Here is a 20,821-nt window from a genome sequence, read left to right as displayed (position 1 = left end):
TAGATGTTTAACAAAAGTTTCACGATGCGTTGGACATCCGTTTGCCCCACCAAATTTGCATCAATTAGAAATCAAGTCTACTTTATGCAAATGAGCTGACGCACCACAGCTCAACCAGCATGCAACGTGGTGACAACGCATGGGATACGAGAAATTGACAGATCTTGTGGACACGTATTTTAACGTTAGTGTCAACAGTTTTGCTTGTCCTGTACCAGCAAAAAAGTGTAGCCATCCCATAATAGACCACTTTTGCAGACAATGAAAGTACTTCAGTTTTCAAAGTCTTAAAATGATGAATATAATCACTATAATTGCACTTTGAGTTTGCAGTAATCTGTGAATGTAGTAGACTGATAAAAAAAGCATTTAAATGTAAATGAAACAAACATTTTTGTTGTCTAAGTTCACGTATATATCTATTCCGCTGTCAATCAATATTAGTAAAAACTTACTTTTAAAATCTCAATTCACACACATCTCTAGTCCAACTGAGTTCAAGCAAACCAAATCTTTGCCAGCGATAGAGAAGTCTTTAACTAATGTTGAAGCTTCACTAAAATCGAATCCTCTTGCTCACAAGTCATGGTATGATCGGTGCGATCAAGTCGAGACGAGTTAAACTTTCCACTCAGACCGTGTGTCACACTCCATCCTGCCACTCTGTAAAGTGTTTCCCTTCTCCTCTTCGGTGCTCCAATTAAATGCGTAGGCGTTTTATCCTATGATTAGTATCTTGGCTGTTCGCTGGCCAGCCTCATTATCTATGCGCCCCGTTAGTAAAAGCCTTAACGATGCCTAACGAGACGTCTAATCAGACTGGTTTTAGCCACAAAGGGCTAATTGCAGCTGTTGCTTCTGTCCTCCGTCGAGGCTGAAAAGAGGCAACGGGAAAATCTGTTTGGATTGTTGGGCGATTTTGAAAGTGCACACACAAATACACACGGTGAAATTAGAAACGTGCACGGCTGCTTCTGAGAAAGGGTTTCAACCTCGGAGGAATCACGGGACGAAGAAAAGGCCTCAGGTAGCTGCACCAGCACCTAAGATCTGCTCAAAAAGCTCACTGGGCAACTGTGTGTGAGTGTGTGTGTGTTCAGGTCTCTTTGTTGATGTTCTCTCTGATTCCGTGCCAGCATGACATCCATCTGTCTCCATCACAAACTGGAATTAGTTTATTCTGTAAATTTACAACCAGCAGTGAGTTTGTGTCTTTCACGTTTTCCCTCTCGATGCCACAAACCTGCTGCTGACAACAGACTGGACATCATATCGCTGCAGATTTACATTCAGATAGAGTTGTTTTGTTTTTTAAACCATTGAAGCCATAAAGATCTCCACTGCTGCTGCAATGAGGCCTCTGATGCTAATTCATATGTTGGAGACTAAAATAAAGGTATGATTAACCATATAGAGCCCAGCGCTATGATTGCATATTAATTTTTGATTGGCAGTAGATTTTAAATCAGATAAGATAGATGGATCATTCTTTTTGCATATACATTCTGGGGAGTTACACTAACATTTCACACATTCAGCATGTCTCGGAGCGCTTTTTGGCTGCAGTGATGGGTTCCTTTGCAGACAGACCACGGGATATTGTGAAACTTTTTGCTATTTCTGTTTTTTGAAACATATTTATTACATTTTTAAGCAATTTACTGCAGTAGTTAAGACTTAATACTATTAAAACTTGGGACAAAAGGGCGATGTTGATGCAAAGCAAATAAAAATACGCCAAAAAATTGCACGACGGTATGCAAAAATGTAAGAATTTGCACAAAGGGTTAAAAAAAAACAACAAAGTGTGAAGCTAAAAGTCAAAGCAAATGCAAATACAGTAAATATGGATATGGATACTGGAGCAGAAGAGACTTTTACAGTGCGAAAAGCTTCACTATTCCACACTGATTTTCATTTAAATGCCAACCTTTAGTTAATAAAAATGTCTTATGATGGTTAGAACTGAGGAAAAATGTGAACCCATTTCATGATTAGCAGAGAAATCTATTATCGATCAGCACTTTATTTAATAATGTGTCCAGGGCGCAGTCATCTGCTCCTACATGACTTTTTGAGATGCTCTGGCTGCACATATTTAGTCATGCTGCCTTTTACGCCACTACTTCTCTGAATCACTGTGTCCCAGATGGTGTTTTTTCCCTCTTTTCCCTCCTGTTGAATTGTTGCAGTTGCTGCATTTGGCCAGTAGGTGGTGCCACGCTCAGTCTCTCCCGCACTCCTTCGTCTCTACGTAGCAGCAGAATATTTTTTTGTGGTCCTCTAAAATCACTTATTCACTTACTGATTTGTACACTGTGTCAGACAGATGCTGCGTTCAGGCGATCCGACGAGCTGAACGGCTGCTTTTCGAAGCAGCTTTCCCCTCAGCGAGTAAACTCTCCTCTCTCCTGGACTCGGCTGTGTTTGTGCCGCCTCAGAGCGCTGATCCGATGGCATCTTTTCCTGTGTGAGTTCAGCGGCTCGTCTTTTGTTCAGTTCAGTAAGTGTGTGTGTGTGTGTGTGTTGACCTGATAATCTGTGTGTTTTATAGAGTGCTGTTCACACATCGGCCTCCACTCTGATCCCAAACCCAAACACACCCCTCCTTTATCAGCCCACACACACTCCATCCTCCATCCTGCGATTAACAAATCACACTGTTTTCTAACCTCCATCCCACTCTTCTTTTTTTTCCTTTAAAGGAGGGTGTTTCGGGCAACTAAAAAACCAGATTGGATTTTTTTTAATTTCATCAGTAACATTTTGAATTGAATTATAAAGGTCTGTTTTTTTTCCTGTTTCTGCGTTAACCTCCACAGCTTCACTTTTTCCCTGATCACACACCGAATCCGACACAGATCCCAAACCCAAACACAGATTCTTTATCGGAGAACACACTCGCTCATAATCCCCCGGATAACTACACCTGTGAGTGTGTGTGTGTGCTAATTGTCGCGCTGTGAATGTAGAAATTATAATATAAAGAAAAGAGCTCTGCTGCTATCAAAGCTTATTTACTGTCGCTGCTTTATGCGAACTTTTATGTAATAAGTCATTAAATGTAGCTGCAGAACTTCACTATGAGCCAGTTGTGTTCATTCACCTGACAAATCAGATGAATTGTGACTGTGTGTGTGGATCTACTTTCATTTAATACAGTATTTGCCGCAGTCTCCTCATATTATAGAACATCCTGCTCTGATCTCGGTTCAGTTTATCCGCATGGATGCAGGAGCATGTGCATTTAAATGCCATTATGCAAAACCCTGGAATTTAAATGGAACTACGAGCATAAATGCTCGACAAGGAGACGTCATGTAACAGGGGCAGAAATATCCAAACATTTCCACGTCTTCTGATGCTAAAGTTTCGCTAACCCGGCGGATCCGACGAGGCGGAGTCGAAACAAATGTGCGATGATTAAATGGGTCGCGCGGAGATTTCCTTGTTGATGTCAATTACATCTTTAATTAGTGCATGTGTAATGTAAATACAGTCTGTGTTGATTGCTCCAGAGCCTCCTGTCCCACAGTAAAACAGATTTTCTCCCTCATTAGGCAGTCACTCCTTCAAGTGCCTCCGTCCCCGAGGACCTGCCCCGGACCACGGTGTGTGTGTGTGTGTGTGTGTGTGTGTGTGTGTGTGTGTGTGTGTGTGTGTGTGTGTGAGCGAGCATGTGGCTCTAAATAAAGAACTACTGTTGTGAAATTTTGAAAACGTGGCCACAAATTGAAAGGCTACAATAAAAAAAAAAAAGTCACAAACTGTTCGACTTTTTTTCCCGACAATTTAGCCTCTTTTTTTTCTTTTCATCCTCTTCAGAATACGTCACGCAATCAGCAGCCTTCTTTTATGCATCCCAGCCCACTGACCAATTCTCTCCATCAGAGCCCGACTGCTCCTTTAGCCGCCGTCTTTGTTGAAGTTGTCCTTATTTACGTCTCTTCATTATTTCTGGGGTCCTGCGTGAATGGGATGAAAGGGCTGTTTGAATAAAGCCGAAAAGACAGAATTTGGTTTGTGTGAGACCACGAGCTCGCCGCGTGGCCGAGCGCGGGGTCTTCACGGGATGCGGGCGCGACTGTCCGACTTTATCTACATGGTGATGTACTAAAAGCCTTTTAAAGAGTCCGAGCGTAGAAGCAAGAAAACAGGAGGGCAGAGCGAGGGGGGAAAAAGAGCCTTCGGAGAGAAGTTAGTGAGAAAACAAGGGAGGAACAGAGGCAGCGATGCCATGTGTTGCACACCTGAGCCCTGAGAAAAGGAGGGAGAGTCGGGTGAGGAGGAAAGTGGGGGATGATGATGGGAGAGAATCAGTTCCACTACACGCTCATTACCACCTATTCATCTGGAAGACATCTCTGCACAGATCCACTGGCAGCCAACTGAACCTCGCCGGCTCTCACTGTTCCTCGGTGTGTTTGTTGTGTGCTAATTGCATGTCTGTACATATTCAGGCCTTCCTTTGTGTTTTTCCTCTATTTCTAACCAGATAAACGCTTCCCTAATGCTCCATATTTACATCCATCCCGCTGCTCTCTTGCAGTCTTCATACATGTCTCGTGCGCTCACTTTAAAGCCATCGACTGCAATTAGAGGCTTTAACATGACAAACACAAGAGCTTCTTGGTCGGATAACGGAGGTGGATGCATGTGCGTTGCATCGCAAGGTCTCACATCGGAGGCAGCATTGAGAACAACAGAAAGCCACTGAAAGACATAGAAATGGTCAAGGATGGCAGACAGCTGAATATGTACATACGCTACCATTCAAATGAAGTTTAGAGTCACCCAGGCAATTTCATGTTTTCCATGAAAACTAGCACTTTTATTCATGTGCTAACATAACTGCACAAGGGTTTTATAATCATCAATTAGCCTTTCAACACCACTAGCTGAGACTAGAGTACAGGAGTGATGGTTGCTGGAAATGTTCCTTTGTACCCCTATGGAGATATTCCATTAAAAATCAGCTGTTACCAGCTAGAATCGTCATTTTCCACATAAACAATGTCTAGACTGGAGTTCTGATTAATTTAATGGTGTTTTCATTGAAAAAAAAAAAGTATTTTCTTTCAAAAATGAGGTCATTTCTAAGTGACCCCAAACTTTTGAACAACAGTGTACATTCACAAGGGAGTTCCACATTTAACAGTCTAGATCCAACACAATTAAACAAATTAATGTCACCAGTGAGGTGCTGTATCCACAATGGCAGCAGATCAGAATATATAGGACAGAACAAATGCATTCAAACAAAATGTTCTAACTTTACAAATACTGTAATCCTCCAGCTACAGCACAAAGAAACAACGCTTATTAGTCCATGGTTTTAAAACCTGTATACATCAGTCACCATCCATCTTGGTCTATAAAAGATCAGATTTGTTCTTGTAACACTTCCACTTCTGTTCCTCTTTCACCTTATGTTTCTCAAAGCCTTCATCTCTTTGGACTTTTCAGCTCAGTGGAAGCACATCACCATACATGTATGGTCATACAGTACATGACGTGAACAGGCTCCTCAGAGCGCTGTTTGAGTTCGCAGTAAAATTTGGCAAATGTACAGTAGCCGGATGTCATTAAGCAGCACACAAGTCTTTGTCATGGTGCCCCTTTACTAGCTAAACACAAACAATGCTCTCTGCTTACCCAAGTAAAATTTACTATCCCTTCTGGACGTTTACAAGACTAAAAATTGTATCAAAATGGAACTCGAATCGAATCGAGAAACATCCTTATATATTTTCATGGAAACAACTTCTCTGGAATATGCTTTTTTTTAAAGCACAGTGTACAAGACAGAGGGGGAAAGAAGTAGTAGAAGCAAAACAGAAGGAAAAGCTGACATGTATCAACCATTTAAAGATGTTAACTGCTGAATAACATTTTATCAGAATTGCAGACTCCACTACTAAGTAATTTATTCTTGTCATATGTACAACCTCCATTTTCATTGCCTTTCATTAGATAAAGCTTTGGTCCATGTAAAGATGTACACAACTGAAAAGGCTACACAAAGTTAAGGAAAGCAGATACACATACACTATAGTTCAAAAGTTTAGGGTCACTGACAAATGTCATTATTTTTGACAGAAAAGCACTTTTTTCCAATGAAGATGACATTACATCAATCAGAAATGCAGTCTAGTCATTGTTAACGTGGTAAATGACTATTCTAGCAGGAAATTTGTAATAGAATATCTCCATAAGGGTACATAGGAACATTTCCAGCAATCATCACTCCTGTGTTCTAATGCTACATTGTGTTAGCTAATGGTGTTGAAAGGCTAATTTATGATCAGAAAATCCTTGTGCAATTATGTTAGCACCATGGAAAATATTAAATTACCTGAGTTTCTGAACATTAGTGTACAGAAAGGCATATTAGTAAGTAAAAAGAGAATACAAGAGGGGAAAGTACGCCTTCAAAACACCTCATATCACAACCAAAGCAGCTGAAAATGTATTAAAAAGTGGTCAAATGTGCTGGACAACCTAAATCTTTGCATACATCATGACTTCTCCCATCCTGGACTTCCTTAAGACGTCCAAACCATGTCATAAAGGGTGAAAATCTCACAACTTTGCATAAAAATGCACTTTTATGCAGCTCATAACCCTCATTTCCCACAAAAATCTCATACCCAAAGTCAAACTCATTCCAGCTAAAGTGGCCAAATCCAATAATCTACTTCAATATACTGCAAAGCGCATAAAGTTCCAGAATATGATCAATGAAAGCCTTTGTTGCTCTCAGTAAATCGTCTTCCGGGGAGTGTGTTTGTGCATCAGCGACCATATGCACATTGTGTGTTTGTGGTGCAGCTGGCAGCCTTGCAGACAGGTGGGCCGGCAGCTCTTCCCTTCCAAAGAGTCGTAGCCTCACAAATGTTCCTCCTCCCCCATCCTCCCTCTCGCTCCTCCCCTCCTTCCTCCGCGTCTCGTTAGCTGCTGTTTTTAATGCGACGGCCCAATCTGGAAGGACATATGCAGCCGCGCATTCCCCCCTTCGCTCGCCTCCCAAGAAATTGTCCCACATAAATATTGCAAATTAGTGAGACCAAATGGCCTTTTATGAATTCTTCTGTCACCGGAACGATTTCAAACGGCACATTTTATTTTCTCTCTGATGTACATCTGTTAAAGGAAATAAACAAGAAAACAGCAACAGACTTTGGGACGCGAGCACATGTTAGCGTTCAGAAGATGAGCAGCGTGTCGGTGTGCGCTGGCAGACGGCTAAACTTCTGCAGCGCTGATGCTTTGGGAGACATTAGTCAGAAAATAAAGATCACTGATATCAATACCAGTGACATTCCCAGATCGAGATGTCCTGTCTGGATTTCCTTCATAAATAGAGCTATTGTGTCGGAACGAAAGGCCGAGACGAACACAATGTCACCCCGCCGCCTGAGTGTGTGTGTGTGTGTGTGTGTGTGTGTGTGTGTGTGTGTGTGGTAGAGTATCGTGCCAGAGCCCTCTGCCCCTCTCTCCATCTGCTGAAGCCCCCCAGGCTGGACCAAGGTCACTCCTCTCCCCTCCTTTACTGTAGATGTGGATGTGTGTGCATGTGTGGTTAGTGCACGTATGTGTGTGTGTGTGTGTGTGTAAGAGAGGAGGTCTGGTTGAAAGAAGCTGCACAGAAACACATCCACTAATAGAAACACACAACCTCATTACCTGAGAAAAGCTGCTTATTAGACATCAATCAAGATAGTGTTTAATACTATATGTAGCATTAGCGTAGCACAGGTATAGATAATGATACATATATGTGTGTGTGTGTGTGTTTAATATATCATAATTTACTCATTGTGACAAATAAAGCATTATTGCAACTACAAACATAATCTGCACATTCTAACAATTTGCTGGGAGTCAGAGAATAAAATGAAAACAAGCTGTCAGCTGATATCCTTGAAAAGCGAAACAGCGCTGATTACAATGTCAATAAAACACGACTTTCTAAAGAAAAACTGACGCCTCTCCTTATTAAATCTTTACGGCACGACACACACACACATTCTGAGACACACTCAGCGAGCGGAAACCAAACATTGACAGAACGGTGCTCCTTCACTCCGTCTTAAGACGAGCTGGTTCCTCCAGAGGGAACCGACTGGGAACGCTGCCAGACACTAGCCACTTAGCGGCTAATAGCTCGCATAATCACTGCACACACACACTCACACACACACACAGCTACAGCGCAGGCAGGTAATTATTATATCGAATAGAAACAAATAATCAGGTAAATGCAGCTCAATGAGGTTTGTTCTATCGGTTCTAGCAGCACTGGGAGAACGTATTTGTGGAGAATGTATTTGTTGGAACGTATTTCTCGAGAATGTAGTTGTGGAGAAAGTATTTGTAAGAACGTATTTGTGGGAACTTATTTGTGGAGAACATATCTAAAGGAACGTATTTGTGGCTAATGCATTTGTGGAAAATCTGTTTGGAGGAACGTATTTTTGAAGAATGCATTTGTAGAGAACTTATTTGAAGGAACATATTTTTGGAGAATGCATCTGCAGAGAACATATTTGACGGAATGTCTTTTTGGAGAAAGAATTTGTGTGGAATGTAGAGTCTAATAATGAGAAAAAAAGGTCGGCCCTGTATTAACGATCTGAGTGTGTCAATAAAATGAATTGTTCGCTGCTCATTGCTTCTCTGTGTTCTGGTAAAACTTTTTCAGCCAACAAAGGAAGACTTCCTTTTCTTTATTTAATTAAAACCTTTTCATTCCCAGTCAGTCTGTCTCTCCATATTTATTATTATCATGTTTTAGTTCAGGTCCTTGATGTCGAACAGTCAGACGTCCTGTTGTCCCGGACACTTTTAAACGAGTGATTCTTTAACTTGCTTTGTCAACAGCAGTTGTATTTGTCATGCGGTGCAGTGAAGTGCTTTTGATTTCCACTGGTTTCCACAGTCCGCAAATCACAACTCTTTCTTCATCAATGATCAGGAAGTGGAGAGGAGCCAGAGGCTGAATTCTCTTTGTGTTTTCTAATTAATCTATTCACCACACCAGCCGTTTGTAGCAGCCTTTTAGTCACACGCAGTTATTAGAGGAAAGAAAAGCTTGTCAAAGTCTCAGGTCAAAGAGGAGCTGTGTGTGTGCACGTGCGTATATGTGTGTGTTTTAGACACAGTGTGTGTCTCAAGGTGAGACTATCTCCTCCCTTATCTGCTGTGTCTTCAAGGTGCACTGTTGATTGGTCGATAGGAACACAAAGACACACACACACAGTTCATTCATTAGACCGATTTTGTCATCCTGAGATCTGCAGTTTGGACCAAAGCTTTAAACCTTTAAACTTCATAACCTTTGTAAAGGCATAACATGATAAAGGAAAACTAACATGCTTTTCAGGAAGAGATGACCTAAAATGTTCAGTGCAATGAAGGGTTTTCTTTTTCCGTAAAACAGAACAATCAGATTGTTGATAATTAATAACACACTGGATAAAACACACACTGGACTGAGCCTCACAATAACACACAAACTGAATCAAACTGCACTATAACAGACACTGGATCCAGCCTCACAATAACACACACTGGACTGGATCTTACAAGAACACACACTGGACTGAACCGCACAATAACACACAAACTGCTCCCAATTTCAAAATGATACATACGAGGAAAATAACACGCACTGAAACCAACCTCACAATAACACACAAACTGAATCAAATTTCACTATAACACACACTTGACTCAACTTCACATAAACACACAAACTGAACTGAAACTCACAATAACACACACTGGACTGAACCTCCAACCCAGTCAAACATAAACCTACAAACTTGGACACTGAAACACTCGCACAAGCTCAAGCATGAAAACTTCCAGAGATACACCTGCTGGTTTTATTCACACAAAACACACACACACACACATACAGTGCTGCGCGCACAGAGAAATGTCACCTTACTCTTGCAAGCTGTTAGCCAAACACTTCTATGCCAAACCACTCTGCCCCACTGGAACGTGGAGCGAGGAAGAGTCTGTACGCGCGTGTGTGTGTGTGTGTGTGTGTTGCTGCATGTGTGTGTTCTGTGTGGTTGTGTATCCGTTGGACAGCTCTTTAAAGTAGAGAGTTGCCCGAGGCGGAGTAGGTTGAGCGGACGAAGACAGGCAGATAATGGAGGGGCATCTGTGTGCCAAGGACTGCACCTCAAAGTCACTCACACACACACACCCACACACACACAGAGCGTGCATAACCACCTGAAACACACACACCTCTGCCCACTCCGTATACATTCTCTGTCCTTGTGTGCTTCTATTTATCATTTCCACATTTATCTGAAAGCCTTTCCAAGATGTCTCTCTCTCTCTCTGTTTCCACCTCTTTTCTCTCTCCTTCCGTTTCCCTTCTCTCCCTCTCCTCCCGTTGTTCTCTTCTCTCCCCACTCATGTCATATCTCCCTTCAATTTCACATATCTTGAATTAGCTGCAGATAGCCTTAAGTACCCTGCAGTCCACTCCAGATAGGCCCTTATTCGGCGATGGACAGATATACAGTGAGTGTGTTTTGGAGGGCAGCTCTCTAAAAGGCCTAATGTGGAGGTTTATGAGTAAAAATTGGTGGTCAAACATTTGGTTTACAGGTTGGAACCCCAGTTTCTCTTCTGGTATCACCCATTCACTCCTTTATACATCCAAGAGTTTAGTTGATCAATCAGTTTTCAACGCAGAATTATCAATGATTTCTGACATAACCACCGATCTTTGAATGTTTGCGGATAATAAAAGTCTACAAATGACAGAGAATAGAGAAAAGGTCACCATGATGAACTTAAATGAGAGTGTTGCTCTCCAACTGCTGGATGTGACACTGAGCAACTATCTTCTAACACATTTGTGGAATCAGTTTCAAATGAGATGATTTGTGTAGCTCCAGCTTTAAATTAATAACAACTAATGGATGTAAAAATCTGTCTGCCTTGTGTTACGTTCCTATCTAAAACTTGCGAAACAAAGATGATGAACTCGGCTGCAAAAACAAACCCAACCATCTCCGCTAGGTAGTGATGTGACAGAGTGCATTTCGGCCTATGGCATTGTTGATGGTGATCCATCAAGTTGCCCATCAGGTGGCGCTGTCACTGTAAATGCATATCCGCATATGGATATTATCAGGGTCGGACTGTGACGACACATGTAAAGTTTGAGGCACGTTACAGGGGGTTGTTATTTTAGGAAGTCCTTGAACTTCGGCGTTTCATGGTTACAATGCCATCTCCCATAAATTTCTTTAAAAAAATTTTTTTTCATTCTGACGTACAGCACTTGCGACGTAACAACAAATTTTGAACGGGAACTAGTTGGCTAGTGCAGCAGATGAAATCATTGTTGCGTGGCTTTACTTGCATTCACTGGTTGTATGCCACATGTCACAGTATGCGAGTTCCGACTCATGCCGAAAATTGAGTTATGTCACAGCGTAGGAACACAATTCCGGTGTAAGTCGAGGACCCCCCTATACATTCAAGTTACACAGCATTTCCTGTGGCATGGCGAATTGTCGAAATTCCACCAACCACCATTTCCATGCCCTCTGACTTTTCCAGAGCATTTTGATATCATTTGATCACCCATCACTGGTGTATATCCTGGCCAAATTTCAGATCTGTCAGGGTTACCCTGGTTGAGTTTATAACTTTTGAAAATGTGCAAAAATTGGCCCAAAATATGACACATAATTCAAAATGGCCGACTTCCTGTTGCGTTTCAGGCACCATTGGTGCTCAGACCCTAAGACTAATTAAAAAAGGAGCTGCGCTCTATGATTTTTTGTTACATTTCAGTAATTATGAGCCTCTCGTCTCAGTCAGATTCTACAGAAATAAAGCATCTTACTGACTGGGTATTACATTGTTCCACAAAATAGCTATAAACATCACTTTAATTATGTTTCATCTGCAGATTCACAACTAAAACCTTCTTTTGTCTCTCTAATAAAGAAGCTGCACGATACAATAGATAAACAGTTTGTGCATCATTCATTGACAGTGAGCATCTGTAAGTGGACCGACTCCCATAAGGTCTGCATTAATGCCGACCACAAATCTGTAGAGTTTCAGTTCTGATGTGCAGATGAAATGAAAGGCTTCCTGCCACATTCAGCCGTCTGTTTAACAGCCTCCGCTTTTGTTTCAGGGAAATACATTTTACATTGAGCCTCAGTTGGATGATGTGCTGCATGTTTATGTGCTGCCAAACTATTTCCAAGCACCTGCAAAGTCGGCTCACCGCAGGACAGATTAACGGCCAAAAAACAGGTTTGATATGCACAAATTAACAACCACAGCCCACAAGAGCTAGTTTATTAGTTTCAATTCTCAAGGAAGCACATTTTGAAAACGTCGCTCTGAGTAAATGTCAGCCTGCTTTTAGGGATGAACAGTCGCTGACAGTCAGATGAGGTTTCAATAATTTTTCCAGAAATTCATCTTTCTTCTATGAACTCTTAAGAAACCGCTTGGATCTTCAGTTTTTCAAGTCTTTGGATGGTTGCAGTGCCTTTATGACTGGGATAGACAAAACATATACACTACCAGTCAAAGGTTTTGACACACCATCTTAGTTGATGTTTTTTCTTTATTTTCATGACTATTTACATTGTAGATTCTCAGTGAAGTCAAACAAACACTTATGGTATAATGTAGTAAACAAAAAGTGTGAATTAAGTCAAAACATGTTTCATATTTTAGATTCCTCAAAACAGTCACTCCTTGCTTCGATTACTGCTTTTCATACTCTTGGCATTCTCTCCATGAGCTTCATGAGGTAGTCAGCTTCCACAACCTTGAAGGAGTTCCCAGAGATGCTGAGCACTTGTTGGCTCCTTTGCAGTCCATCTCATCCCAAACCATCTGGATTGGGTACAGGTCATGTGACTGTGGAGGCCAGGTTATCTGACGCAGCACTCCATCACTCTCCTCCTTGGTCAAATAGCCCTTATACAGCAAGTTTAGGATCACTGTCACGTTAAAAAATAAATGATGGTCCAACTAAACGCAAACCAGATAGGATGGCATGTCGCTGCAGGATGCTGTGATAGCCATGCTGGCTCAGTGTGGCTTCAGTGTGTCACTAGCAAAGCATCACCACACAATCACACCTCCTCCTCCATGCTTCACGGTGGGAACCATGCATGTAGAAACCATCAGTTCACCTTTTCTGTGTCGCACAAAGACACAGCGTGTGGAACCAAAGATCTCAAATTTGGACTCCTCAGACCAAAGCACAGATTTCCACTGGTCTAATGTCCATTCCTTGTGTTTCTTGGCCCAAACAAATCTCTTCTGCTTGACGCTTTTCTTTAGTAGCGGTTTCTTAGCAGCTATTTGACCATAAAGGCCTGATTGGTTCAGTCTCCTCTGAACAGTTGATGTAGAGATGTGTCTGCTACAAGAACTCTGTGTGGCATTTATCTGGGCTCTGGTCTGAGGTGCTGTTAACTTGCCATTTCTGAGGCTGGTGACTCGGATAAACTAATCCTCAGCAGCAGAGCTGACTCTTGGTCTTCCTTTCCTGGGGCGGCCCCGGAGCCAGTTTCGTCGTAGTACGTGATGGTTTTTGCGACTGCACTTGGGAATACATTCACAGTTGTTGCAATTTTCCAGACTGTTGTTTCTCTTTACTTAGCTCACTGGTTCTTGCCATAATATGGATTCTAACAGCTATCAAACAGGGTTGTCAACTATGTACCAACCTTCTGCACAACACAACTGATGGTTCCAACCCCATTAAGAAGGCCAGAAAGATAGAACAACCATTAAATGAGAAGGTGTGTCCAAACTTTTGACTAGTGTATATAATGCTGACAAACAGAAATGAGCTTTGAGGGACTTTAACCAAGTTTTGTCGCAGAAACTCAACCAAACAGTGAGTGAAAACAAGTCTGAACTCAACACAGGACACAAACTTCAGCCTCTTAAAGGAAAAATTTTGAGACTTCAGTTGCCTCTGATCTTTTAAACAAGAAAAACATCTGGACGTCTGATAATGTTCAAGAAAAAAATGTCAGAATTTGACGTCCTATGAACCGTCTACTACCTGATGCTCAAACACACACAATAGACATCAGATGAAGAGAAAATATGACGAAGAATAAGAACAACACTTATTATTCACACATACGGTCCTTACATGAGGAATTATTTAGCATCTCTCACAACCTTGAATCCCGCCGAGGAACAGAAACTAAACTGGTCACTGTTCCCATCATGCATCATTCAGCAGACGGCTGCCGTCAGTGTGCAGAGGCAGGTGGCCGCCTCAAGTCATATTAAAGTGTAACAACAGTGATGCTCCGCTGCTTCCAGGAGAAGCCCAATTTAAAATCAAACGCATGTTCTGTTTGCATTATACTGTGAAGAATAGAAGAGCTGCAGGTTGTTTCTGATCGACTTCTGACGGCTGCTGTGAGAAGTGTTCTGTGGCGGCACTAAATACAGTTGTAGTAAAGAGTCCACAGAAAATGACCACCAACGAACAGAACTTCACTCTTTCGGTTCGGTCTCACAGCTTTCTTCAGCAGACAGAAACACTAACTAGCTGGGGGAGTATTTAGAGACCACGAGCAAAGCTGATAAGATGCGCAGTGGACTTTATATTAACTTTATAAGATGCTATTATGCCGAAGTTGCGTCTCAAAATTCTGTTATTGCAGGTTTTAGAAGTCTATGAAAATATTCCAGATTTTTTTTACACTCAATCTGTGTACACTTAGCCTGTTATAGGGTGCTATCTGCTGACTTCCCAACACATTCCCTGCATGTGGGTGAACGTGTCCATTCTCGGCTCTGCTTTCATCAGTTTTTCTTTCACTGTGGACATTCAAATGAGAGACTAAAGGTGTGGCTGTGAACTGATCATGTGTGTGTCTTATAGATTAATGTCAGCGCTAAGTCCTATAATTTTCCTTATCTTTTCAGTCCTTGCCATTATCCTCTTGCATTTGGAAGAGACGCTCCGTTCACCTGTGGCCTCGCCGTGTCTGTCGGCTACGAGCGTGCGCGTGCGAACTTGTGCACGTCTTTGTCTCCGGCACAGGAAAGCGGGTGCGTACATTAATGACTGTTTTATGTTTTTTGCTTTTCGAGTCTCTTTTATTCACGGTGGCCATGACGGCCTAATATCTGCCTGTCAAACAACGTCTATTCACCGCGCTAACAGCCTGAGACTGATACTTAAGACACAAAAAACACACCTACGTACGAAGCGCTGCAGCCCTCCTCAGCAGATTGGTGGGTGGAGAAGGAGCCACACTGGGCATTATGTACTGTTCTTGCTCCAATCAATTACTATTCATTTATTCCAAAGGAGTGACCGTGCCCTGATCTGAAGAGGTATTATCACTACTGTGTGTGCCTTGCAGTTTATTCAGATCTTTTTAACAAAACTTTGTCTCCGTTTTATTCTCCCCCTACCTCTGTCACCTTTTCGGCTGTGTGTTCACTTATTTCTCCTCCTCCTCTTCCCTTCCCTCGCTTTTGTTAGTATCTTCGAGTTTCTGTCCTGCTTTTTGATTGCTTCCTTTTCCTAATCCTCCCATCTCATCACCCTGCCTTCCCGTCTCATCAGTGAGGTTTCTCCTTGCTGACAACTCCTTTTCTTTCTTTACATGTATATTTCACAGATCAGAAATCTATTAACTCAGTCCAGCTCTTTTTAAACATCACAAATTCCTCCAGGTTCATTGCTAAAATAATTCATTAACATCAATTTTATCTGCATTCTCAACTTCAAAGTGCACCAGCTTCTTTTCAAAGCGTTGGTTTCACCATACATTTAGTGTATAAAAAGCTCCATTTCCTCTGCTTGGCCACTCAGACCGACTTTTTCTTTGTAAAAAATAGTTTTCAGAGCACACAGACGTTGCTGTAGATATTTTTTCCATACAAGAATATAATATTGCTCATATGCTCGACACTGTGGGAATCTAAAGCTAATGGATGTGAACGGCACTTTTCATGTTTAAAAGTGTCTCCTTCTCCATTATAAATTATGCCTTTGGGAGTGGTGCAAATTAAAAAAAAAACGCATCGGATTAATTAATCGCAATTAATCGCATTTTGTCAAATAGCAATATTTGACACAAAAAGCTAAATTTTAACCACCTACTGGGCTGGAGTGTGAGTCAGTGTCACCGGTTTGCCAGAAGTGAAGGAACTGAGAAAGGTACGATTAAATGCGTTACTTTTCTTAACAAGTTATTTTTTTTCTGTAATTAATCAAAATTAACGCATTAAAGTGTCATTCAAAATGTTGAATGTAACTGCTGTAATTGCACTTTGAGTTTGCAGTAATCTGTGAATGTAGCAGACCGATGAAAATTGCACAGATAAATATAAATGAAAAACATTTTTGTTGTTTAAGTTCACATATGTCCATCAATTCAGTCGTCAACGAAAAATTTATTTGAACTGAAAAACTTTGGTGATTGTGTCAAACATTGCTATTTGACCAAGATGTGATTAAATGAGCACAAAGTCTCTAATTAATTAGGTTTATGTTTTTAGTTCCATCCCACCACTGACAAAAACTAATGCATACAGCCAATAACATGACTTATTTAGAGTTATTTTGACACCTTTTCTTTTTTCCAGGAAAGGCTCTGACAATGACCACTGCAGTGTTTTGTGACTGAAATATTGAGAATTCTTCATGTGGACGCCTGAAACAGGGAAAAAAAAGCCCTGATGTTACAGTCTCGGAGACTTTCACCCCCCAGCCTCCTGCTGCCCCGCCCCTCCACTCCATTGTGTCCATGTAAAGTATGTAGTAAAGCCTTGTAGTCCTAATAACATCCAATTTTAAGCCCTTCACATCCATTACCAACAATACTATTATCCCCCTCCCTGCTCTGTCTGCTCATGCACACACTGCATTAGCCTTGGAGAGAACAATACGTGGTGGTGACACTGGTCTAAATGGAGGGTTTCATGGTGAGTCCGTGTGTTTGTATTGGGTGTCTATGTGCCCATTTAGTTCAGTTTGAAAAAGACGATAAAATCCAACATCCAACACAGATTTTAGCACTGATCTGATCAGACTGACTATCACTTGTTACAACGCACTTGGGGTTATTAGGAAGTACTTCAATATGTTCAGTTTAAAATATGACTACATTAAAGTGCCAAATCTCAGTTTTAACTCAAAGTTGAGGGTTTAAAAGTAACTGGACGGACACTAATGAAATCATCTTTTATCATAATTTGTTGTTTGGAGTCGGTGGCAGTCTTGCACTGTTTTTTTGTGCTCATCTTCAAGATTTTAGCTCCTTTGTCTCTGCAGTTATTTGCCAATAGAGTGTACATCACCTCTTTCATTAAGTCGTTGCTGATTTTGGTAAACCGACTCCCTTTAATGTCTTTCGAAAAACTTTTTTGAGGCTCATTAACCTTCTGAACCCTGAGATATCTTGAAGATGACAGGGCCAAAAGATGTAAAAACAGAAAGAACCATCAAATTTTCAACATTCTGACAATCTTTGAACTACTCATCTGTGATAAGACCCTCTGTCAGGAAAAGTTATCAAACCTAAGCTTAACCACTTGATGCCTGAATTTATTTACAATTATATATCGAAAAAAAGCATTATTTGTGTTTTTGCTTTCAAGCTGATGATAAATTAAGTGAAGATTTTTGAGTTGTCTGTAGCAAATATGATAGATATAGAATAAAAACAATAGATATGCAATGCTGTAGGTTCCACTCTGACCGGTCCAACAAGAACCCAGTGCTTGCACAAGGGTTTTCTAATCATCAATTAGCTCTTCAACATGAACAGCTAACAGAATTTAGCATTAGAACACAGGAGTGATGGTTGTCGGAAATTTTCCTCTGTACCCTGATGAAGATATTTCATGAAAAAATCAGCTAGAATGGTCATTGATCACATTAACAATGTTGAGAGTGCATTTGATTCAATGCTTTTCTTTCAAAAACAAAGACATTTCTCAGTGATCTCAAACTTTTGAATGGTAGTGTAGATTGTGTAAGATGATAAATTATGCCTTCTTCAGCACAATTGACAAGCCATTGGTGAGTTTTAGTTGAACGAGGACACAAGTTTGGAAAAACCTTGAAAATGTCAGATATATAATATCTATTGTACAGTCGAGGTCAAAAGTTTACATACACTTGTAAAGAACATAATGTCATGGCTCTCTTGAGTTGCCAGTTATTTCTACAATTCTGATTTTTGTATGCATATTTTTCACCTGGCAGATTTGGTCACTTTTTCTGTTAAACCACAATAAAGTCATAAAAGAACCAAACTTCATGAATGTTTTTTTGTGACCAAGAAGTATCCGTTCCAATCACTCTATCAGAGAAAAATCAGAGTTGTAGAAAAAACTGGAAACTCAAGAGAACCATGACATTATGTTCTTTACGAGTGTATGTAAACTTTTGACCTCGACTGTATGGAGAGCCACCATTTCTCCTTGGGTTAGAATTAATACCGGTGGGCACGATATATAATGTTGTACACACTGATTCCAAGTTTCTGTATTTCTTTGGAAAATAAATATTCAAAGAAATGTAACTTTTTTGTGTCTTTTTATGATTTATGGCATAATAACTTTTCTGAGTTCTCTCTTCTTCTCGTCATGGTTGCCTTGTTTCCATAGAGCTGCAGGACTTTATACTGCAGTGAAAAAATGAACCACAGTGAAGAAAGAAACGCCCAGAAACTGCTGCTTGGAGTTCAGAAGGTTAATGTCTTCTTCAGCTACCTGGTCACCTCTGTGTTCCTCGTATTAACAGACGACTTCACCTCAATCGACAATGTCAAATGTAAAACTGAACCAAGACTGAGGTCACACAAAGCTGCCCAAGAAGCACTGAAGAGTCAAGTGTTCACTTTTGAACTTGAACTGTTTGAACTCTCTCCTCTGCACATGCACTCAAGTGTTTTCTTTAAAGGGTAGGAAAGTCTTTAAATGAGTTTAGTGGTTTATCAATGAGTGAAAGAAAACTTGGGTGCGTTTTCTCCTTGGCGTTTTTTACATTCATCTTCAAAATAAAATGTTACACACATGCTTTTCCACCAAAACGGCAACTATTTAAGCTAACTTTAGCCATACAAAGTGGTTGAAAACAGTATAAATGCATAGACACAATCCTATGAAAGACATACAGTTTTGTGGCAGTGATGTAGAAGTTCAACACTGACGGAGAGTGAAATACTTTCAACATCAAAACCTTTTTTCTCCTCAAACTAAAATTTTAGATACATGCTTTTCCCCTGAAACAAATTTTTAAGCTAACTTTAGCCTTGCAATGTGGTTGAAAACAGCATAAATGCATAGACACAGTCCTATGAAAGACGTAAGGAAGTTCAACACCTGTAGAAGGTGAAATACTTTAAATACCAAAACCATTTTCCTCCTCAAAATAAAATGTTAGACACATGTTTTTCCCACCAAAACGACAACTTTTTAAGCTAACTTTAGCACTGCAATGTGGTTGAAAACAGTATAAATGCATAGACACAATCCTATGAAAAACGTACGGTGTTGTGTCAGTCATTTGGAAGTTCAACACCGACGGAGGGTGAAATACCTTCAATACCAACACCCTTTTCATTTAGCAAAGTCCTAATTAAGGTGGTACCACAGGAGAAACAAAGCTAATCACCATAAAAGAACTGCAAATACACACCGCCTCTCCCTGTCCTCTTGAAAAACGTTTTATTATACGAAGGGGAGTACAACTGATACATCAAATGGATGCATTAGTGGAATAATCTAATTAATGGCATTATGAAGCCATTTGGTTTTCAGAGGTAGATGCTCCTGAGTGGTGCTCTGATGAACAAATATTTGGATGTGTGAAAGGAATCAGCAGCGCAGCCATTGTTTGAATCACACTCCAGATTAACACTCATGCATTCCACGACACAACTTAACGGATTCATTCATGCATTGCAAATATTTCTTGCTTGATGCTGAATATACCTAATTGCAGTCTTGAATGTGCCACATCAAGCAGCTGAAGTGAGCTAAATGGACTGCAAGTACAAATCCAGTGATTTTACACAAACGCAAGCGCAACAACCAGGAAGATTTCTGAAACAATTCATGATAAAAAAGTTGCATAATGCAGAAAGCACATCTCCAACACTCACATTCATGGTAGTGCTCTAATAATGAAAATTTATGGCATTTAGTAACATGTCTGACACACATACAGTGGCAGAGACCCTTTCTCAGAGCTGTAAATTTGGTTAGAAACCATTTCAGGAGACGGCTGACCTAAACTCACATCTGCACATCGGATGTTTCTTATAAACTGACCACTCAACAACAGGACGTCTCTTACCTTCACAAGAATCTCGTAAGAGTCGTAAAGTGCAGAAATGTTCTAGTTCGTATTAAAGTGCTAGTTGCCAGATGATGCCATGCTAACTCAGAGGTCCAACATGACTGCAGTGGCAACCGATCTGTTAAATATCAGGATGTTAGCTTTGTGCTAAGCTCGCTAGTATTTTGACCTCAGAGCTCCATTGTGAACATCACTGAGCCTTTTGTTGGCTTCGGTTTGCTCGGTTTTCTTTTGTTTCGCTGCTTTGAAATCGGCAGACTTTGTGACTCCTCAACAGAAGGCAGTCGGCTGTTTCTTACCTTTTTCTTTTCTACTAACAACATTATCCATCTTCAAGGTTCCCCTGCCCTTTTGTCTCGTCACTGTTTTTAATCAAAACTCTATTTTGCTAAACTATTCAACCTCTCTCCGTTGCTGTTCTTTATGCTCTGACCTTCTTTCCTCGATTTCTTC

At 40.8% G+C, this 20,821-nt stretch overlaps 1 long non-coding RNA gene across 1 annotated transcript; it reads left to right on the top strand.

Moving 5' to 3' along the window:
• Positions 1–2,249: 2,249 nt before the first annotated feature.
• On the top strand, positions 2,250–18,318 carry LOC110967450 (uncharacterized). Its single transcript, XR_007939414.1, has 3 exons — positions 2,250–2,470; positions 14,971–15,096; positions 16,645–18,318. It is a non-coding gene; the product is annotated as an uncharacterized LOC110967450 (long non-coding RNA).
• Positions 18,319–20,821: the final 2,503 nt, after the last annotated feature.

The sequence above is a fragment of the Acanthochromis polyacanthus genome, chromosome 22 (genome assembly GCF_021347895.1).
Source record: "Acanthochromis polyacanthus isolate Apoly-LR-REF ecotype Palm Island chromosome 22, KAUST_Apoly_ChrSc, whole genome shotgun sequence".
NCBI classification, from domain to species: domain Eukaryota; kingdom Metazoa; phylum Chordata; class Actinopteri; family Pomacentridae; genus Acanthochromis; species Acanthochromis polyacanthus.
This window is presented reverse-complemented; position numbering and strand designations above follow the sequence as displayed.